The 24,637-nt window shown below is 37.6% G+C and overlaps 1 protein-coding gene and 1 long non-coding RNA gene across 5 annotated transcripts in view; one reads left to right on the forward strand and one right to left on the reverse strand.

The window, feature by feature from the left end:
• LOC117232733 (protein kinase C-binding protein NELL1-like) overlaps positions 1-24,637 on the reverse strand; it is an 83,138-nt gene that overhangs the window by 48,305 nt on the left and 10,196 nt on the right. The gene's annotated exons all lie outside the window — the stretch shown is intronic.
• Positions 3,646-4,936, forward strand: LOC117232740. The gene is made up of 2 exons (XR_004493178.1): positions 3,646-4,210; positions 4,573-4,936. It is a non-coding gene; the product is annotated as an uncharacterized LOC117232740 (long non-coding RNA).

Consider the following 24,637-nt stretch of genomic DNA (forward strand, 5'->3'; position numbering starts at 1 on the left):
AAAAAGAATACAATTCCAAGAATAGGTATTTTAGTAGCAGTGAATGTGTTAAGACGAACATGTCGCGTTGGTAAGTATCGATCGTTGGGAGTAGAAAAATTCTTGTTTTCGCGCGATTGTACCGAGACAACGTTCCAGAAATTCGTCTCACGAAGATACTTCGAACGAGACGAACCGTCCTTGATGCGACGCCACGAAGACATTCGCACGTTCGAAGGCAGCGGTCGTCGTGTTTCACCTCGGCGGACGTTGTTGGATGAAAATCGGTGGAAATATATATACATCGAAATAGCGTTCGACGAGACTATTTTAAGCTGCACCCCGTCACCAATTGAAATAATGATTTTGCGAAAATTTATAGAAATTGGTTTCGGCGTGGGCAATTTCTTTCGAAAATTTTGTTGTGCCTTCTAATGCTTTCATCGTCGATCTAGGTCGTACAACTTTTCGTTTATTTCCTTATACCATATGTGTTTGTGTATATCAAGTGTTTGTTACATATTAAATTTGTGAAATGCATTAGTATATCGAATACAATGTGACCAATAAGAATAAGGAAATTAATACGAAGAATAGCAGACATTGGTGTCGGTTTAGAAGCAAAGTGTATACAATTTAAAACGGATAAAACACTATATATAAAATAATCAAATAAGCAGAGATACTCTAATTATTTCAAATAAAGCATTTTTCACCACACTTTTCATCGATAAAATCCTCCAGTCGTCGAGGAACAATCCTTCTAGAAGAGTAAAACGAAAAAGAAGAAGAGGAGAAGACCATAAAACAGTGAAACAAAAAGAAAAAAGAAAGAGTCACGATGGATCTGTTTATTGCCAGCCGGAATAAAAATCACGGTGCTGGGTGGGTGGCGCGTGGTTTCGCGACGAGGAGCAACGTGGTAATGTCAACGGCTCTTGTATCAGCTAGAGAGCCACTCGCCCTCTTCCACTGTCTTCTTCCTTTCAGCCTCCTCTTCGGGCCTCACCTCTCTACTCGCGAAAGATGCAATCAATTATGACGACTTTACAATTCCCTTCTTGTCGTCCGCGTCGTCTGCCACTTCATTCGCTTCCCCGTCATCTCTTCAACCTTTTTTTATTTGTCTTCTTACCACGGAACGTCTGGCGGATTTAAATTTCGCGCGCGTGCGACCGCTATGGGCCACTCGATAATTATTATTGAACGATTAGGATATCGATGATTTTTTATCATTTCTGGCATTATACCAATTAATACTGGCAATACTGATTAATTGTCGGATCAATGTCGATGAATTATTTATAACGAATTTTAATAATTCAATTATACATACTCTTCGTAATACGCAACGTAAGTAAAGTTTAAAATTAAAATTTGCAACTCCGTGTTCTTTCGTGCGATTGGCGAATGGTTAAAATGCTTTCTTGAACTGTTATTAATAGATAACGAAATAAAAATATTTGAATAGATTTGAATATTTATTGATAAGAATAGGAATATCAAAATTATTTTGATTAATTAAGGATATTACTTATAGCAATCCCATCTACATATATCTTATATATTCTATGACTGATGATAAGTTCATTAAATTTCTAAAATTTGACTAATTAAAAATATTGTTTGTAGCGATCCTATCTATACTTTATAAATTTTATTATTAATAATGAACTTGATGTATTTTATAAACAATTAAAGTAACCACGAAGCAATTTCAAAGTTCCAAATATTCGGTTAAAGAATAGAGAGAAAGGCACGAAGAATAATCATAATGATCATAATGGGAAATTTTATATCGTAAAACTGTTACATATATATTCCCATGAAAAATACTGGGTGGTCCATGTCACGAAATCGGTCAGTTGGTACGTCGTATTTTTAAATCAGGCAACGGTAGTCGACTACTAGTAGCAAATAATTTTTACTCGGTGCGACACCGGCGCCGTTTCAGCTCGCGTAGGCGAGGTTAGATTTACTCGCGTTGAACCATTCGCGTCTGGCCGGCGTCTGGAGTCGCGTCTCGCTCGTAAAATCATCAGTCGCTCACAGAATTGGCCGGTTGAAATGATTACGCGCTTTTTACGATACTCGACTTTCATGTTGTCTCATTTTCGTGAGTTTCATTGTAACGTTGTCGGATGTATGACGCTGTCATCGATGACACAGTTCTTCCCCCTTGGCAAATGAAATTTTCGTTAGCATGATAAAGCTAACAGATTAACGAGGCTCTGACGGAATATTTTGCATAAACTGTTACAATATTTCTCAACGAAATTTTTGTTTTTAGTTTCTACTTGAACGTTTTTTTCAATAGAAATTGTAATGTATATCTGTAGTATATATGATTAACATGAAATGAGCAGAATATTTTACACGAAGTATTAGAATTTTTTCTCACTGTTTTGTCGCAAATTTGTTTTCGATATAATTGATCTAGAGATCACGTCATATCGTCTATTATAACATAAAAAACAAATTACCTTAAACCAGATGACAGCTACCACCATAATTCTTCTTACATAATTCACTTCTTTCTTGTTTGCACGATAAAATTGACGGATTAGCAAGAAATCTTAATCTCTTTTTAAGTATCGTTCGAAATAACAACACAAACAACAACACTTACACGAGAACTTTTATTGCAACACCAAACGCTATTTCAGTCGCCATGTTTGTCACGAATCGAATTCGACCTATTCAAAAAATTGATTGTTCTATTGGTTATCGACCGTGTACTCGAGATACACTTCTTCTTCGCTTGTATAGTAAAACCGGCAAGTTAAGGAGAAACTGTTAAAAATTTGTATATGAAGCATCAGAATTGTAACTTAAACTCTCTTTGGAAATAACTTAAAATTAGAAACAACAAATAGCATGAACTATGCAACACAGTCTGCAAGAACTTTTGCAATATGGAACGATATTTCACTAACGATAAAATGACAGATTAAGAGACCGATAGAAATGACACATTAAGAAATCGATAGAAATGACAGATTAAGAAACTGATAAAACACATATCTCTTCAAATATCATGCGACGAATACATAAAATGAATATCTATTCATTTAACATCTCCACAGGAACTTTGCAACACGAAACGCTATTTCAGTCGCCATGTTTGTCGAGAGTTGGATTCGACTCATTAAAAAAGTCGATTGTTCTATTGATTATCGGTTCTCTAATCGAGATATACTTCTTTTTCGCTTGTATAGTAGAAATGACAAGTTAAGAAGAATCTGCTAAAATATTTTACATAAGTCACCAGATTTTGTAACTTAAACTCTCTTTCGAGATTATTTGAAATAGGAAAATAAATAACTACTAATATTGAGCTATGTAACACCCCCGCGAGAACTTTTGCAACACGAAAGGCCATTTCAGTAATAATAAAATGATAGGTTAAGAAACTGATATAATACATATTTCTTTAAATATCATTCGAAGAATGCATAAAATAAACATATAACATTTCCACAAGAACTTTTGTTGCAACGCGAAATGTCAGTTCAGTCGCCATGTTTGTCACGAGTCGGATTCGATTCATTAAAAAAAATCGATTGTCCGATTGGTTATCGATCTTGTACTAAAGAAATCGAAAATTGCGGCGTGGCCAGTAGGAAGAAGACATCGAGCGTGCTGCCACGATGTGGCTATCGCGTGTACACGTGTGTACGTGCGTGTAACGTAGTGGTCTATCAATTTCGCGGGCCCGGACGTTTACGAGTAGATCGTAAAAGCGGCGTAATAGGCGCACACGGTCGTATATGCCGTCGCCGGGTGGCCAGGAAATTCGATCGAGCGCGAAGGGTTTTACGTAAGTCACGAGGTCCTTCAATCGTCCTCTGCGTGTCGCAGCGTTCTTTGCAGAACGTTACAGTACGGTAGACATAACCTCGAAACACATCCTTCGAAACTGACATTCGCTCTAATAGCGAGATGTCGCGAATGTACGAAACATCGAGAAGTAAGTTGTTCGTCTTACTTTACGTTCTCGTCTACCAGTTATTGCACGCTGGATACGGCCGGATTCGCAGCAGGGAGGTTAGAAATGATGGTCATTCAATTTCTACGAATCAAGATCTCAGTTTTACTGTTGCACAATGTTCATTGGAATTATTGCTACGTGATTTGACTCGTGATTATGTTTAATAGGTTATGAGGGATTTGAGTACAAGAATTTTGAAAAAAGAATTTGATCTGGCATAATTGAAACAAACAATATCTGGTAATTAATAGTAATCAATCTAGCAATTAATTGCAAGGACAATGTAACGATCAAAATTTTGTCTCATAATTGGAGCAAAACCAAAGTAATCCTACTAATTAATTTAGAAACAACTAGGTAAGGTAAAAAAGATTAGTAATAATTATTCATAGTTTAACAACATTCAAAGAAGTCAATGAAGTCTATTTAATAATTGAAATTTGCTTACCGTTATGCTAGTCATTTCTTCTTGAAACGAAAGTTATTTTACATCTATTCACTTCATGTTAGCTCCCCTCTGTCCTATAGATAATATTTTAAACGTACCAGCCCGACTTCGTTTCCACGCGTAGCTTTAATCTGCATTTATTCTTTCCCTCAAGTACAGCCGCTTAGACAAACAAAGAAAAGAACAGAGGCATAATTTCCCCACATTTCCTCAGCTCTGCTGCTTTATATTCATTATCCGTGCTCTCCGCCAACGCAACGATATCGAAATCCTCGTTACAGCCTCTCCAGCGTCAAATTGAAACGCTCGACGAAAGTAAAAGTGGAATAAGAGCAAAAGTAAATTGAAAAAGCTCCCTCCACTTTCCATGGGGTGTAAATTCAATACGCGGGCATATTTATGAGCGAAACTCGACGATCTTGAAGTAAAACATAAAAATAGTATTTTGGTCATATTGATACGACAAATTGAGACACAAACATAACCTAATCTAAATACATATTTCCTTTTCCTATTTATCTTCGCAATTATGTAATCGAATACATTATTTGTGACTTATTATCGTGTAATTATATATTCCTTCGACTATCTCTTAATTTTTAACTTTGCAAGATGAACTTTTCACTCGTATAACAAACTAAATTATTTGTATATCGTTACTGATCTTTCCTTCCGTATATCGTAACTGATTGTTTCGTGTATATCGTCATTTTTCCTTTTTTTATCGTGTCATCGCGTTCGTGTACACGATGATTACCTTGACACGATAACAGCAAGCCAGAAAACAATGAGTTCTCAGAAATAGTATTTGAAAGAACGTAGCGGGGTGGCCAGCTCTATTACCGGTACTTTATTAGCCTAGCTGGAAACCACGTGGGTTGAAACAGCGCTAGGCGGGATTTTTCTAATGTTCGATGCTAAACGACCGTGCCAGAAGTCGAATGTTATGGTGAAATGACATTTTCGCGCAAAACTTTACGTATTGTTGGTTACAACCGAGACTTCCGGTATGACAATGTTATTGTAATTCATACTTCAATCAATATGAAAAAAACTTCCTATAAAATCGTATACATATGATACTGCATACGATACTGTGACACTATCGTAAAATGATAATACGTGTCATAAAGACTTCCATTCTTCATACTTTGCTATGATAAATATTACACTAACCTAGAAACGCAGATCGAAACCTCGCACTCGATAATTCCTTAAGTTCTGTTACTCCATATTTATTTTAAGAAGGAGGAAAGATAAGAAGCGCAAAAAGAGAAATTCGACGCGTCTCTCAGATTGTCCTGCGGTTTTCAGGCTATTTTTAACGTGACTGCCGCTTAAAATAACTCCTCTCCCTTTACAAATATTTCCACCTTTTTCCTTCCGAGATTAGAGGCACAATGAGATATTTGTAAACTCGAGTATTACGAATAAGCTTCTTGGATGAACTTTAAACAAACAAAGAATGATATAGTTTAATTTCTACAATTTTATTTATTATATACGTCCTGCTGATAAGTCAAATTTATTTACCTCGTACATTGTTTGACAACGTTATTATTAAGTTGCAAAAATATTACTCGTTATCTGTATAATTCAAGAAGAAGACATTAAGTTATCGTTTATTACAAGATTCTAGAATACCAAATCATTTCGAGAACCAGTTCGTTGTCTTAATAAATTAATGTAATTATAAAAAATAAAACGCACTATATTTCTACATCAAAAATGTTCGAAGAAAGCACTTTAATTCAAGCAATCGGCCTCAACAGATCTTCGGCAACGATCTCCAAAACGATTCAGGAAATGTCAGTTGAAAGCAACAAGATTAAAGCGCGATTTCACGAAGACTCGAGTTTATCGGAGGGTGAAGCGTCAGAATCGCGCCGTTTTCGAGGCATCCGGCCACCTGCGGAGCCTCATCGCGAGCGTGGGCTGCCTAGGGCAAGAGGAAGGGGCGTTGAGAGCGAAACTCTCGAGAACGAGCACACATCGACGCATATGGTGCCACAGTAACGGCGATGAGTACTACATATGTACACAGGATTTTTCTCGAGGAAACTAGTACAACAAAAAACTGTAAAGATGATTAAACAAAAGAAATGTTGGTCTGATTTGGTTATTTCTGACAGACCCAAAAGAATCAGGCAGACAAGCACGCACACTGACAGGAAGTGTCATATGTGCAAACAAGACCATATAGCAGCGATCCTCAACTTTTTCCATTTCGTGACACACATAAACCAATCACGGTAGAGAAACAAAGATTTCTTGGATCGGTGACTGAAATTTAGAGATTTCTCGGACCATTGAATCAGGAATCTCTGTTATTACAAATTTCTCCAATCTTCGATTCTGAGAGACAAGGATTCCCTTAATTTACGATACGAAGTTCAAGGTTTCCCAACATTCTAACCGAGAGAGTTAGAGATTTTTTGAAGATCCGTCAAACTTCTTCCAACTTCTCAAATGTGGAATTAGAAATTTCTTGAATGGACGATCGAAAATTACAGATCTCTTAAACTTGGAAACGAGGATTACAGGTTTCTTGTATCCTGAATGGAAAATACAATTCTTTCGAATTTCTAATCGAGTAATTAGATATCTTGGAAGTTTGTAATCAGGATTTGGCGTATGGTGCAGCGCGCGGCATGCCGTTTAGCACTTCCGGTCGCGGTATTTGGCGGGACGCGGCCCTATATATGGCTCGCGTCCGTCACGCTGAGACGGATACGACGCACGCAATTTTCTAGGTCGACACGACGCAGCAGGGAAGGTCAGGATTGGTTCAAGTCCAAGCGAGTGGTCGTCGCGCGGCCGTCGACGGCTACGCGTTTGCCTCGTCGCTAGTCGATCTATAATTAGCGAATTTCCGCGGACCGTTCACTGGAAAGAGATCGAACAACGCTTCTCTTCTTCGTTCATCGTCTCTTCCGATCGACATATCGCTTCGAGTACCCTAATAACACGAGGAGAAGATGAATCTTTAACACTCTGCTTTTTAACGCAGGCTTCAATCGTCATTCATAAACGATCTGTAACTATTAGCGTGCATCGTGGATAGTGCAGCGCCGATCATTTGCCAGTCCATTTTGTCTGTAAAAATTGTACGCAACTCCAGTTGTATATATAAAAAGCTACGTACAATAAACGAAACAGTAATCGATGATAAATGGAAGAAGTTTCATTTTAAACAATTCTTAGTGACGTTTATAATTCTTATCGCTTGTTACCGCTTATTACGACAAAATTGAATTTGCATATTGATGAAATGAGTGTGCCGATGACGAAACTAAATTTCCATATCGATGAGATAACAACGTGCTTGTTTAGTTTTGTGTAAAGAAAATCTCGACTGAATATTCGATGTGATATTTAACGGAGTACCTTCAACGTTAATTGGTGTTAATCGATATTTACAATCGTCAGTAACAAGGACGTGGTTTTGCAATGGATGGGATGGACAATATTATAAATGTGCTTAAGACTATTATGCAAACTGTTGGAAGTTCTAAGCTCTGATTTCATCCCATTTAAACAATTTTTTAGGAAATTGGTGTTTTCTATTTATGTCGATCCACAGCTCGGTGAATTTTTCCTGATCCTTGAAAAAATTCACACTTTTCATCTCACTGGTCCGTGGTAATCTGGTCGTTCCAGAATTTTTCCAGCCATCATCGTGTACAGCTATATAAAGGAAGAACAGAAATGAAATCACTTGCATAGAAAATCCCCGTCCACATAATTCCGTTACGCGACCAACGGTTTAAGAAGAAGTCTCGGTCTAATGCAACGACTTGGATGTTTTTCGGCATACAGCTAACACGCGAACTAATCACTAAAATTCTGCAATTGGCCAAAAAATATATTATATTTAACTCGAAATAGAACATTCATATCGGACGATTGTTGCTGTTTTGGCTGTCGTCATTTCCTTGTTTGACGATCTAACGGAAATGAGATCAGTGACCCTGATAAAGTATTATCATATTTTCAAAATTCCAGTCTGATGATTAGTTGATAACTACGATACCGTTAACACGAGACACGATATCGTGAAAATTATTACACAAACAATTCTATCGATACATAATTCAATCTGAATGAAAACTGTATCCCAATCGAAGAATTTTTCCAGCCATCATTGTGTACAGCTATATAAAGGAAGAACAAAAATCAGATCACTTGTATAGAAAAACAATGAAACTTCGGTCAGTGAAAATCGATAAAAGCTTCGACGAATTTTACGAAATAGCGTGGATGAATTTGAAGGTGAAAGAAATTCCAGAACGATAGAACCATGATCGTCGAAAGACCAGAACCAGCAACAACGGAAGGGACGTCGATAATGAAGTTCTGCAACTTGATAAGCGACAATAAAAACGTGTAATATATGTTGGAAAATCGTTTGCATATTGCATATCTAACTATACAGGGAGGGGGGAAAAATGTAGTACGGATACAGGATATTTACCGGTATGTAAATGTAGATTCGCCACCCTCATCCGTGATATGACGGTACTCTGACAGCCCGTGCAAACGTTCTACGTGTATTACGTACGTGTATACGCGAAGAGTTATCACGGTACCGTGGCGTTTCCGCTTCTCATCTTTCTCACGTTCGATTTTATGCGATCATGTTCCAGTTTCGATAGCCTTTTCGAATCGATCGTCTTATACGTCACGCTTGCATAATGTATAGCAAACGTGAATACGATGGAAATTCATCGTGACATACGCCGAATTGATATAAATTCACATGCGCGTTTCCAGGAAGAACGCCGCAGGAAACTTGGAAAATCTAACTGTCGCGTAGCAGTGGCATCGTTGATGGAAAACTTTGACGAAACTTTCTAATAAATTGCGGAATAATTGAGAAAGAAGAAAGAAATAAAATTATTTTGAGAAAGGCAAAACTAATGGGAAATATATTAGGTTGTCCGAAAAGTGTCTTTCTTTCGCAACCGTGTTTTTCACAACAGTGCAGCTTAATACAAACGTGAAACCAAGTGTGTGAAATGCCGCGGTGTTTATCTCAACAGAACAAAATGGATCGATCGTAAAATCGAGAAAATAATTATAAAACAAAGAAACATCGTGCGCCTATTATTTGCTCATAAAACGAAAGAAACTTTTCCGACAAACTATTATATACGACTGTGAAATAAATGAGCGAGAATCGCAGGAAATCTATAAATTAAGGGAATAAGAAATCTCTAAAATTGATTTTCAATTTTTCCATTCCGTTCTCCGTCGAAGGGAAACGATTTAATAGAAAATCCTCGGAAGCAATTATTTCTTCTATCGAAGAGACGAATATTGAAAATGTATAAAATCGATCGTTATATATCTTTGTAGGGAAAAGTAAAAGAAAATGTAAACCTATGAGATTAATATTTCTTCCCATCTATCGGATAAAAACAGCACCGATAACGTTTCCATTTCCTTGTGCAGTCAGCGTTTCCGAATCCCCCATGAAAATTAATTTCCGGCTGGCCTGTTGGAAATCGTCCAGGCCGGTCGCGAGCAGCTTATGAAAGAAAAGGAATTGGGTTGGAATGGAGCGGCAGCAGTTGCACAAGAGTGGTTGTAGATACTTTGCCGCTGAAATTTCTAAGGCTCTTGTCGCGACGACCGTGACCTTACCGAATGCGTGTGTGGGCCGAAGAACAGCGTGTTGAAATGGTGGCAGCCGAAACGAGCCTCAATTGAGGAAGATGCGTGCCGCTAATTAGCAGCAATTGCCATCACCGACCAGCCGACGTTAATATTCGGCTCATCGATATCAGACCCGGTGACCCTTCGGGATCGCTCGCTCTCTCTGCAAGCCCCATCGATCGTAATTTTGACGGCGCCCGCGAAACTAATGGCGGCCTGGTATTGCTAAATAGATGGATCTTCGTTTTGGGATGCCGAGAATGTCTCCTCGGGGAGGAATTTTTTTGAATATTTTATCAAAGCGTGTGCGAGGGTTTTGGAGGGCAAGTGGTGTTAGCGATGGAAATTTTAATCTGGAAATACGGTATCACTGGTATAACGCAAAATTGTTTAAGAAGATTGCGTGTACAGTAAACGTGGACAGTAAATGTTAGACGCGCAACAGCATACTTGTGTATAAGTTGGAATTAATTATTGTTTACTAGTTAATTTTAAAAAGTCGATGAACAACAGAGTAGTGAGATTTAAGAATCGCGAGTAAGATGAAAATTCCATATAGAGGTTGATCGGCTGCTAGATCTTCATAGAGATTTGGAAATTCGTGGAAATGTTCTTTAGAGAAGATACAGTGTGTGAAGAACATGTATGGAGACCAAATGTACAAATTCGATTGTCTATATAATTTTTGAATATAATTCTTCTATGTAGAATATCGGTATAAAATTCTTTAAGAAAAGAAAAGGATACAGAATTATTTTTTAGCAAAGAAGAAAAAATTATAGAATTGTTAGAAGGAATTATATCTGAGAATTGGAACTGCAAGGATCTCGGGAAAAACTTTGTGAAATTGTAAGAGTAAATTAGGATAGAATATTAGACGCGTGAATAAGGACTCGTTAGAATTTTCGTAATTGCAACGAGTTTTACGAGTTTAAAGCGAAGAAGAGCGAAAGAAGGCAAACAAACATTTGTTTTTCTCACCCCAAGAGAGAATGAGCGTGAACGATCTGGAAGAAAAACTAATTTCGATGGAAAGTAAGGTAGACTCACGCTCGGTCAGATACCGGAAATGGAATAAGGGATGAGGGGAGAACAAAGCTGTGAAATGAAACCTCGCTGTTTGCACGAGATAAAGGGCAAACCGAGGTTTTGGCTGTTCAAAGGACTGAAAGAATGCTGAGAATGAAGGCGTTTCGACAAAAGTCTGCACCGAATGTGAATTCAAGCATTTCAGCAATAATTCCTGCAACATTAAAAATAACGTAATATTAGCTATTAAATTACAATGACAAATGAGATCCTTCTAATTTATTTTTACTCTAAAATTTCAGTTTCAGGCTTCCAATAAAAATATTTTTATGTATTAATAAATACTTCATTTAAATATTAATAAATATAATTCATTTAATACGATCGATATAACACAAATTATGAAAAGAGGATGTTCCTATTGATATACTCATCAACGTGTATCTATTCATTCTTGTAAAGTAGAAATCCATTTGTTAATATTCTTCGATTCGTATATTAATTTCTCGCAGCTTAGAATAATATTTTCCGACGTTATAGCGATACTCGAGTAAATGAACAATTGGAAATTTCTCCTATCGACGTTATTACTTTCTTTCTTAAAAGCAAATCTAAATCAACCTTAACGCGTCGCTCGCTCTAATTACGAACATATTAAAGAAGAATTCAAATTACCACCATCGACAGTCACCATTTTATCCTATTCCTGCTTTGCTTCGACTTTGCTCTCGATATATCCATTTCCAGTAATTAGAGAACTTATCTGTGAAGAAAAATCACGGTAACGAGATACAGGAAAGAAGAAAAAGTGAGAAAGAAAGCTTCCGCGACGTGGTAAGAGTCCGATAAAGAAGAAAAACTTCGTTGGATCGTAGCAAAGGAGGAAAAGCAAACGAAAAAGAGAAAGGAGGAAAAGTTATAAGAAGAAGATAGAATAGCTAGTGTCGAGGTAAGAAAGCATTCGGGGTTTTAAGGGATGGAAAGAGGCAAGATGGTGTACGTATATGTGTGTGTGTATGTGTGTATGGCAGGTGTGGGTGATTGGGGGCGATCGATGAACCCCCGAGAAAAAGCTGGGCTTGCGGCGGGGGCATCGGGATGGAGGGGGCGTTGCCGCGGGGGGTGGAGAGGGGCGTGTGCCACGAGGGTGCCACGAGGAGAACGGTGGATGTAAGGGGTGATAGGCCGGGGGCAGCAGGTCACTCGACTCTAGCTACACCTCGCCTATGCGATTCCTTTCTACACGAATATTATTAACCTTCCTTTAGGAAGTGAGATTCTTATCCGAATTAATTTTCTGATTTGGCAACAATATCTTTTCTCGAATTTTGTTAACTCGTTTTTATTTAATTCGTTTTAAATTAATATTTCCATTTAGGAGCTGGAATTTATTTTGTACTAGAATATTGTTAACTCTTCCTTAAAGGATGAGATTCTTATACGAATTAATTTTTAACTTGAAAATTAGAATTTCTTTCTACTCGACTATCGTTAACTCTTCTTTAAAGGATGATATTCCTATTCCAATTAATATTTCCATTTGGGAACTGGAATTTATTTCGTACTCAAATATCGTTAACTGTTCTTTACAGGATGAGATTCTTATGCGAATTAATCTTTAACTTGAAAACCAGCATTTCTTTCTACTCGACTATTGTTAATTCTTCTTTAGAGGATTGGATTGCTTCTCGAATTAATTTTGATTCGGGAACCAGAAGTTCTTTCTGCTGGAATACTATTAATCCTTTAAGGAGTGAGATCTTTCTTCGAATTAATCTCTGATTTGGGAACCACAACATCTTTCTGCTCGAGTATCGTTAACCTATCTTCAAGGGCTGGAATTCTTCTTCGAATTAATCTTTGCATTTGAGAACGAGACGTTTCTGCTCGAATATTATTAACCCTTGTTTAGGAGGTGAAATTCTCATTCGAATTAATCTTTGATTTAGAAACAAGAACCTTCTTTTCATTGTTAGTACATTGCTTTTCAGAGTTGTCAGATCGCCAATTGTCAGTGATCATTGGCCTACGAACATTTGCAAATTCATATTTTTATTACACGTCTCATTTATAATTTCTTTATCAATCACCTGTTTGTAATAAATATCTTGTAACTTCTACATTCATTTTCAAATTGCTTTCAAATATTATCAGTACGATAGTCCTCACTCTAACCTCATCATCGTTTCATTATGGTGCCAATACGTAAAGCACAATATGGTGCTACGTAAAAGATTTCTGACGACAAGCGTTCAAATACTTCGGTGAACGGCTCTGTATGAAAAACGACGAAACAAAAGAAGAAGGCGAGATCTACGTGTGTGGCCAAGAGACGATAATTGCACCGCTTAACAGGAGGACCAAACTTCGGTGGTCATCGAAAAATCGCCGGCAGACGCGCACAATCGACCTTTGTGTCGGACCTGTGACCCATGGCGTATATATACGTCCTCGCCTGGATGTCATATTACTTATTGATATCGAAGAAATCCGATGAACGTGGAACGGCCATGACGGTGCCCGCTTAAATGGAAGTAATATTGGCCGGTTGATTTGGCAGCAGATCAAACGCGGCCTGGCGGTGAATCAAGCCCCCCTTCTGTGCGTGTGTCGCCGGCCGATTCGAATTCGAATTCCCCGCTGATGATGTCACATCGTCATCTCGCGTTTCTATATTGGCAATTTCGCCAGCCCGTGAGAACAACCGACAACATCACGTTCCGTGCCCCCTCAAAAGGTTCGCGGACCTGGCCCCGGTATATTGGATTGATCATCGACTCGATTTCGGACGCTTTCGAACCACTGCACTGTCTCGATCGTATCGTCAGTTACGAGTTGCTTGTGATTAGACTACGATTCCTATGCATTTATAGGATATTTTGAAATACCAGATTGAACACGATGTATATAACATGGAAAAATATACGCGTTCGATAGTTGGACATTTTAATGTGATATAGAACAGTTGATATTGGAATGGAACATAGAGGGAAAGAATTTTATTCCTCGACTAAACGATCAGAAGATACTTTCTTTTTTCGTCATTTTCTGTTTCTCTATGCTACAATTGTAAGCTAACAATTGTAAGAAATTAGGCATAATTTAAACGAAACTAGAAAAATAATTTAGATCGGAATAGAATTATCCGAAGGCAGAGTTGTACTTTTCCGCAAATTTCGATGATGAAAATACTTTTTCTTTTGAGAAGATGAGTCACCACGGGGGAAGATCATACTTTCTTATCGTAGAGGGGAAGAGGATCGTTCGACCAATAAATTTCTTCTCCCTAGTTTTGCTACCATCGATGACTTTCGTCTTTTACCGTCCGTATCGTTTCTCGCTATGGTCAAACAACCGTCCGCTCTATCTTGACTTTTCCAGCTCGTTGAATCAAATTTGCTGGATGACATATAGTTAAGATGTAGATTCTTGGATAAGTGTTGGGTAATTAAACCTCCTTTCGATAATTCATATTCAATATGCTTTCGAGCACACCCTCTAGTCACGGGGTGTGGTCGAAAGTTATAGAACCTGGGAGAACCTACAAGAATTCTTCCTTGAAAGGCCAAAAGGTACAATTGCAATCCATTTTTTAAATTCAATTCAAGTGAAAAATAAAGCTGTCCGTCCAAATATTCTATTTACCAAATTGTTAAATTCTTCTTTGTTGAAGTAACTATTTCAAGAAAAACTCTATATGTTTATTTGTGTATATCCGTGACCTGGGGGCTGCTATTACGTAGAAATATTCTAAATAAGGAAAGGTGCATATACCCTTGAGTATACATTATGTTTTGGGTTGCAAGGTCTAGGAACCTAAAACTAATCAACAGATTTCTATTTATGCTCCCTGTAGCCTCTGGCCAAAGCTATAAGCTTAACTTTTTTGGTAATGGAAACTGAAATACGGCATTCCTTTAAAATCTTCTCTGTGATTACGCTATTCCCGCGCGTTCAATAGCGACGCTACTCGTCGAATAAATTTGAGAAACTCCAAATTATTATTCCCTCGCATCCGCTCTCTCTCTCTGTTTCCGATAAATAGCTGCGTTAAAATTAAATCAAAGAAATTCGAATGAATTTTTAATTACGTGTAAAGTGATACTTCTGTGATTAGATAGACATTCGTTCCATCCGATTACGTGCAAAACAATGTACGTTAAAATAAATAAAATTTGTGATTCTACCAGCTGGAATAAATGTCGTGGTATATTGAAAAATGTTGAACTACTTCAAGAAAATCTCTACATCTTTATTTATGTATATCCGTGACCTGAAGACTGCTATTACGCAGAAATATTCTAAATAAGGAAAGGTGCATATACCCTTGAGTATACATTATGTTTTGGGTTGCAAGACCTAGGAACAAAGGAACTAATAAACAAATTTTTATTTATGTTCCCTGTAGCCTCTAGCCAAAGCTATAAGCTTAACTCTTTTGGCAATGTCCTTTTGCTATAAATATATGAACCTGCTCCCTATCTTTCCATTGTCCAGTAACACTAAGAGAGTAAGCATCTGAATCAGCATAAACTTATACCTTTAATTATTTCAATATACTTTTCTATCACAAATTCATCCAGTCGTTCTTCAATCGATCAATTTCAACCTCGACATTCTTAACCCCTGAAATTGTTAGCACAGTAAAAAAAATAATAGATTGAAAAATACAAAGGACAAAGTAGATGTTTCTCGACAGTTCGTAGAGGTTAAGAAAACAGAGGATAGTGCCCGTAAGGATTAAGGATCGTCTACTATATAGATGACGCCCTAGTTACGTAACTTCCTTTCCAAGGAACGCGATTGTATAACGTAATCGGAAGGGCATTGACTTCGTCGAGCTTGCAAATCGCCTCTGAGCCTGTAAATCGACCGTGTGATATCACGTTTCGCAACCCGTGACTCGGCTACGCAAACCAGCTTGCCCTCAAAGGGATGAAACGAACGTATTCAATCGATTAGTTCCTGTTAACTCGCGATGCAGCTTCGATTGCATCGGTTCAACCCATTACCTACGGAATTATACTATTCTTACTTTTATTCCAGACATCTTTGCTCTAAATATTTAAATAACACATTTTGTATACTCTGTAGTATGTACAAATTTGTTTCTTAAAGATTGCTATATTCTGCACGATATTTACGTACAGTCAGTATTTTATTTTTTTTTTTTTTTTATTTATTACAGTCGGTATATTACTGTAGTAGTAGTAGTAGTAGTACAATATGACTGTATAATAATAATCTCATCTCCCTTTCATTGTTTGATTTACTATTATACTCTACTTTCACCCAATTGCAATTGGAAAGGGATGAAATAAGCGTTTTCGGTTCCATCGATACGGTGTTCAGGTCGAGGAAAAGAGACAGGTCACGCGAACTCAATGGACATACCGATTTCCTGGCCCAGGGAAATTTAGTTCTATCGTGCTATAAAAGCAACTACAGCGTCATCGTCGATCGATACGCCTGGGCTCAGGATTCCACGACTGTTGCCCATGGCAGATCGAAGTATTCGAAGTTTCTTAGCGACAATGTAAATTACCGATATCGATTATTACCTACAATAAACTCGAAACGAATAAAGTTGAAACTGTTTAAAGAAGGAGGCGGCTGTAATCGTAAATGAAGGGTGAATTTCCTTTCTTTACCTTCGTGGCTATTCAAATGGCATTGCATAAAAAAAAAAAATTGTAAACAATAAATCTACTTTATATCTAAGAATTTTCTCATAAATTTAGTCTAATTGCAATATTATACTCTTTTACTATTTTACGATACTCTTTAGGCTAAATAATTGTTTAGTCCAGCTAGTGTTCCCTGTCGGGAAAAATCGTTTGAAGGTGGAATAGGTGAAAGAAGCAGACGATCCTAATGGTAAATGCCCAGTGAATTTCCTTTCTTTACCTTCGTAGCTATTCAAATGGCACTGCATAAAAAAAATTGTAAATAATAAATCTACTTTATATCTAAGAATTTTCTCATAAATTTTGTCTAATTGCAATATCATACTCTTTTACTATTTTACGATACTCTTTAGGCTAAATAATTGTTTAGTCCAGCTAGTGTTCCCTGTTGGGAAAAATCGTTTGAAGGTGAAACAGGTGAAAGAAGCAGACGATCCTAATGGTAAATGCCCAATGAATTTCGTTCCTTTCTTCCTGACCATTCAAATGGTTCCGTGTAGAAGAGTTATAAATGTACGTGTCTTGGCGTTCGCTAAGTGCATTAAGGGTGTGCAAACAGAAGAAACGACGACGGGGAGAATAGAGGAAACAAACGGATAGCTGAAAGCTCATTGCTCGTTATACAACCCTTATTCGACAAACAGCCACGTTATCGCCACCCTCTGCTGATGTAACTTCGTTGCAATTCAAATACGCTCGGTTATTGTCTGCGTATTTTATTCTTTGCGACGAATAAAAATGGCATCGGACTCATTAAGAGTAAAAGACCGGAACAGCGAAACTGTTTACCTACGTTTGATATGAAATTAAGTATCTGTGATCAGTAGACTGCAACGTTTATGCATTTATGCGAAATTGCTAAAGCGTACAGATACACGGAACACACGTAACAGGTAAAAACGTTCAAGGTATCTGAAGCGTACAAAATATCTCGTTATAACGTTCAGAGAATGTAACCAATTTCTATTTAAGATCTGTGTCTCTTAAAAAATTCCTAAAAATATGAGATCACATTGACATTTACTAATCTAGGGATTAGATCGAGATTTTCATTAGGAATAAATGTGATTGATGACAGGATTGATGTCTACTGTTCGTTTACGACTAAGTTAATAGACGAGTTGAAATCGAAGAGTCTTTACTTAGACTTGATCCGAAGCTAAAAAGTATGATAGTAGATTGGCGTTATCATTAGGAATAATGCCAAAAGTCGTTAGAGTAATACTAACAAGCAACTGACCTCGATTCAGTGAACAGAAATTTTTCTACAGATAAAAATGTGCGATTGGATTAAGATTGTTCATGATTAAAATTATACAAAACCATTTTTTGCAGTATAAATATATTAATATCGCAATAGTCGAAAAAGATGCGCGAATAATTTGTCGAAATTAGAACAATAACTCTAAAATATCTACGCACGTTTTATTAAAATTATCCAACAATTCCTCGTATAGAAAATACTATCAAAAAAAAAAAAAAAAAAGAAGGAAATAAACAGAAAGCAACGTCCACTTTTACCGTGAAAGGATCAAACGCACGAGAAACAGACCTAAAGAAACTACGTTTCCAGTCTCACGACTCCCTGAACACCCTCAAGTCACGAAAAGCTTCAATTTACCAAAAGCAGACAATATTGCTTCCATTAATTTCTCCAGCATCCCTCGATAAATAACAATAACCCAAGAGGCCGCAAATTCAGGCGCACGAACTACCCCCGACCATCTCACGTTCCTCGCAATTTCCCTTGAATTTCTAGGTTTTCTCTGTGAGCAATTTTCCATTCTAGCGCGTACACTGCCGCTCAAAAGTATCCGGAACACTTCCTCATCTTTGACAAGATGGATTTTAATTAGAAAACTCCGGATATACGAATCGAACTACAACAACGTTATTCTTTATGATCGACCTCGATGACTGCGGATCGTTATGCAAATTTATATCTTCACGGACGCGACTAAAGAAATTCGTTATGGTTATATTTTCAATAGATACCTTCGATTCGTGGACTGGTGGTTTTAATTACTGGTCCTAATTACTATTTTCCCATTAATTTGTACATTTTCCTAAAATTAACGTTATTTCTGCAGATCAACTAAAGCGTACAGATACCTGTGAATAGACTACGAATATTATTTTCCCCGACAAAGTCATATCGTCGAGAATAAAATTAAAAAAGCAGAATCTCGGTGGAAAATTATTTTACGTAGCAAGTATTATAGAAACCATCGTACTTTGGATATTTTATACGTTTTTCACGTTGCAATGAAAATATATTAGATTATGATGCAGCAGAAAGAATAGACTTCAGATATGTACACGTTCGCATTCGATACATCCGAGTTAAATTGAATTCAAGTTACAGTTTATGTCAAATTTACTTTTGGTTTGAATTCTAATCTGATGAGACCATAAGGGTAGTAAGGTAGGTTTTACGACAGGAATGGTACGTAAGATAAGAGAAGATATCGTAAATGAAGATCTAATCAGAAGCTATCGAAAAGCAGAAGGCATGGAGCACAGAAAAATAATATTACCTGCGTTTCGTGCAATTCTACATTTGCAAATTTTCCGCCAATGCATAAAAGTCGGTAATCTACTTATGAACGATAGTGTACGAGCACGAGAAAGGAGTGGTACTTCAATCGTACCACGCGATAATCGGGCAAGAGGAACGAGATGCACGGTCGGACGAGTTCCTTGAGTAATCCCGAGGGTTTAAGCGAAGAGACGAGCAACGGGCGCGATATTAGCAATGGGGGAGGAAGCATAGCGTAAGAAACGTAATGCCTCGCAAAGTCAACGCCCTGGTAGCTCGATGCTCGCCGTGTATTATGCAACCCTCCCGGAACGGCCACCGAGAACCGCCCTTCACCGCCACCACCGCCACCTCCGGAAACATCACCACCATCAGCCGCAACTTTAGCTACGACGCGATCGCGTGGCTAACCTAGTAATCCTCGAAATTCATGGAAATACGTTCATCTCGAACTGCTGATCCATTTACGAAGGGTTGCTTGTAGCTTCTCTTCTTTTTGCTTTGAATATCGGGACGTTTGTGATTGTGATATTTGTGGAAATTGACGCTAGGGAGTTGTTTCAGTGGAGAGGTAGATTTCGAAGAGTACAAGGGTTGTGGAAGGAGCACTTGGTTTGCTTCTTCTTCTTGGTTGCAACGTTGGAATCTGTGACATTTGTGAGAATTCGTTCTGAAGGATCGTTTCGCTTCGACCGATCGTGAGAGATGGATTTTTAAGCGTTGCTTTGGAAAAATTGCTGCGATTTAGTTTAGAGTTGAGAGTTCGGAAAGTTATTGCAGCTCCGTGTTTTGGAATTTGGAAACCCTTGTGCAGGGGAGATTGTGCTATTTACAATAAAAGTAGCACGAGACCTAGGAATTGGAAAAGACTTGCGAATTCTTTGCCCAGATCCGATTTGAACTTGAATATTTAGTTAGACCGAGGTTATTGTTAAAAATAAGAAAGAAAAAGGCAACTTTCTATGATGACTTTAGCAAGATCACTGTACGTGTATCAAAGAATCCAGAATTTCTTAGGTTCGAATTGAAAAGCCTACAGGATGAGCGAACTTACTTACACAATTCCACTTTTTCCATATAAACGACCCACACAGAACATTACTGTAAGAAACTAAGCCGAAAATCCTCGTAGGTTGCCAAAAAAATTTTCATAAATTTCCAACGTCCCTTTGGATTTTTTCCACCCAAAACTCTATCTCCGGAGATAAACAGTAATTTATAACCTGGCAATATTTACCCGCCCCCATGAATACTTCCAAAATCCACTAACCCTCTGTCCAAACAACAAATCTTTCCATCTCTAATCCAACTCAAACACGCAGTCTGTGCGCAAACATCCACCTTCATTGCAGCGTCACCTTTATCCCCCTTTCATACCCTTCCAAAGCAACCAGCGCACGCTATTCGAAAAAAAACCCTCCCCTAACTTTTCCACCGGTGGCACCATAAATCTCCGGGATCATGTACGCGCTTCCATTTAATTACCCGCGGTGTTGCCCCCAAAGAATAATCTTCCACCCCAATTGTCGCAGCGCGTTTATCGACCCAGGGGCCATCGTATCTCTCGCTCCCAATTAGCCAGTGATTCACGCGCGACGGCCTTGAACCTACGCGTACACTACCATACGTAAATACGTATGTGATCACTCATTCGTTACATTTTGTTTGTAAACTATAACAAACACATTTAAGAGGGAAAAGGGTGATAATATGGGACACCAAGGTTTCGATATGTGCAACATCTTTTCGTCTATGCAAATGAAATCACGTGGATTACGTGACGTCCTCCTACAGCGGTTCTTCGTTCTTGTTCTTTTGTTTGATCAATACTTGTTGAATTTCATAAAAAACCAAAGGATGTATATATTTGGTAACTTGAAATTTTCTCAAGACTCTAACAAAGTCATACCAATTATAATATTCGATTCAGGATGATGGTGCAGGTGCGGAAAGTGGAATTGTAAAATTAAACTGATCTTGACAACGCTGTTATATTTAACACTTGTACGTGGTCAGAACTTTTGCATTGTCTATACTTTTCAATCTTACAGCATATTTTTCTCAAAAGTAACATTCTTTCATATCGCTACTAGAATCTGTCCCATGTTCCAATAGCAAAAGATTCAGAAGTTCCACCAGTGTCAGGATATTTATGTTTATTCGTTTGTTTTTGTTTGTTAATGCAAAAATAAAAGAAGTACCTGCAGCACATACGACGCGAATGAAGTGACAAATTTATGATAAAATGACTAAAAAACAAAATTGCTGAAAAGTGAATGAACTTGTAATCAGCACCAGCAAGCGTCGTTGGACGTATGAACTATTGGATTGGCAACTAAGTGATTGCGGATTTTATCAGTACCACCTAATGACAAAATCCGCAATCACTTAGTTGCCAATCCAATATTAAGGTGTATCCACATTGTCGTTAATTAATAACCTTTAATTAAAGAACAGCACAGGCGATATAGGGTGGAGAGAAAGGCAGCGCATATGAAAGGGGGCGGATACGCAAGGGGGCCAACACCTGCGAACAACGAGAAGCGTTTTGCGAGAGAGGAAAAGGCGATCGTGGGTTTCGTATGGTGTGTGAGAGCGTTTATGGCGGTGGCACGACCGGTATATGACAGCTGCTGTCACGGCTGGTGCTTCGACCATGTGCTGGCCGCTCTACGCACCCCCGTTTATTCTGATGATACAGCGAACCGCATCTATGCTGAAATTCTCGACGATTCGAGAGTGTAATGGTCATCGATTTTTCAAGTGGATTGTTTTTATGGGGAGTGACCCGTTTATGGAGAGATGGTGAATTTTCATGGGGGTGAATCGTTGCTTCGAATTATTTAGTGTCATCGTTGTACCATGTGGATGGAAAGTTTTGCAACAAGATGATTTGGAAGATTTTGTGCACTGATAGAAAATGTCAATGTGCATAGACAGAACATCCAATGTGAAATATTGGTTATGATTTTTAGAGCAATCTGGTGATGAGCAGAGCAGGATATTTATGCACCAATGGGAAATTTATTTTAGATTTATTTTAAATTAATTTTGCAACGAGGAAATTGTATGTTCGAAATATCAAGTCGTAATTTGCAAACTTACGAGAGATTAAAAAATCTACTTTTAGACATTGTCGATTATTTCTTTAAGAAGTTAGTAAATTAAGAAAAAATTCCAGAGTCGATGAAGAATTCTTAGAATATGAGCTGAACTCGAGGTTCCGCCAACGATGCACGCAGCGTTTCCATTTCGAGGCCACGTAAAACCTACGATTCGGCTGGTGAATTTGGGTCACTGTCTTTTGTATAGGCGAAAAGGGTTGCCCCTTATTATTTTGAAACCAGTTCAGAGGAGACCTGAGCGGCGCGACAATGGAAGAAGAATCGTATCCCTTTCGAATAGAGTGAAAACCGCGATGACAGGTACGATAATGCCTCTTTTAGAGAAAGTGGTAGCCCTTTCTTGTACCGCAAAAGTTATATGCTTTTACTCCACCCACAAAGATCCCAAGGCACAGATATTTTCATTTTTAAGATAGTTTCAAAGGAAAACTTTCATTCGTTACGTTCATTTAATTTTTGTGCTCAATATATTCGAAGTTATTAGAAAATTATTTTTTTAAAAAGCATGCTAATGCTAATAAAATGAAATTATACTTTCGACCAGTCGTTCATTATTTTTCTCGTACTATAATCACGTAATATGTTAATAGATCTCTGATTATGTTTCAAGATTATTTCTTCTAGCAAAATACAAATATACTCTCAATTATTTTCAACAAAAATTATGTTCCCACGTTATACTGACGTTAATAAAATAAAATCGATAAAGTGGACAATTTTAATTGAAATTATCTTCAACGAAGGCAGAATCGCGACATTTCGAATATTTTTCTTCGAAAGACGTTACACTGATATTTCAATCATCAATGGAAAAGCTATTTTAATCGTGTCGAACATTTCTGGCAGTGCTGACAAATCGCTGAAAGTTAAGCTCCAGCCGACCTGACGTAATTTGAAGTGACGCCTGCTGACACAGTAACTGAACGAGAAACGCGTGCCGTCCAGATCAGCTTGATTATACAACAAAAATTCGCTCATCCGCAGTAACTGAAACACGTGAAACCCTCACGTTCGCTGATATTAATTCACCTTCGTATCAAACGTAACGAATGAAAAAATTTTATTAGCGAATCCACATTTACGATTCCTTTTATCCTCTCTTAATTCTCTTTCAATTTTCACGAGTTTTCCACTTTTTAAAGAAACAAATTCCTATAGATTCATAGCGTATTTTCGTATTACGAAATTTTCATTAGTTCTGTGAACATAGAAAAGCGAGGTTTGCTTTTAATTTAAACGTAGCTAATATTAAAAATCTAAAATTAAAGCCTTTAAAACGATCTACTCATTTGGCCATTTTTGCCAGGAAATTCCTTACTCCTGATCTTCGATTTTTCATATAATATTCGCTACATAAATTGATTATATCTATTTAACAAATCAAACTGATTTTATAAATAGAGAAGTCTATATTTACAAACATTGATGTATTATTATATTTCTATTAACGTATAAATAAAACACATAGGAAAGTTAAGTTAAACGCAAAAAGAAATGAGAAAATACCATTATGAAGAGCTAAAAGGAACACCGCGATTATGAAATCCTGGCGTGGGAAGCGTGCGTGCTTCGTTGCTTCTGATACGAGATTGTGTGAGTACGATGGGGTCGAAAGAGGATGAGGAAGCACAGCAACCCCGGAAACGTTCAAAGCGAAACAGTATTTCACCACCATCTTGATATCCAATACCACTATCACGCTGTTCCATTTTACAAGCAAAAATTCGCGATACCTAGCCAAGATTTTTATCATCAAACGAAACAATTCTCAACTCGACGATCTAGCAAACGTTCTACTCTCTAAGTTTATATACACACATGTTTCTTTATTACCATTCTTTGGCATTCATTTACCTAAAACTATACGCCAGATTTTCCGAGACGGTGGAAACAATCGTAGCGAAGAATATTTTGAACAGCGCCTTTGTCTTTGAAACTTCGACAGAGAGCGAGCGCATTGGCACGTTCGATGCGCCGTCAAGCAATTAGCGATGGAATCTGAAAGACTTGGAATCGTTTCGAATTTGTATATATGGCAGAAAATTCGAAACATTTGCAACACGATTCGAAGTATTAAAACTCTTGAAAGTCTCGATAAGCCTTGATTCTTTATCTTATCTTAATCTTTAAAAGTCCTGAAAAGTCTTCTCTCGATCGAGATGTCTTCACGGATACTCGGTC

The sequence above is a fragment of the Bombus vosnesenskii genome, unplaced genomic scaffold (assembly GCF_011952255.1).
Source record: "Bombus vosnesenskii isolate JDL3184/JDL3185 unplaced genomic scaffold, Bvos_JDL3184-5_v1.1 scf7180000013293, whole genome shotgun sequence".
NCBI classification, from domain to species: Eukaryota; Metazoa; Arthropoda; class Insecta; order Hymenoptera; family Apidae; genus Bombus; species Bombus vosnesenskii.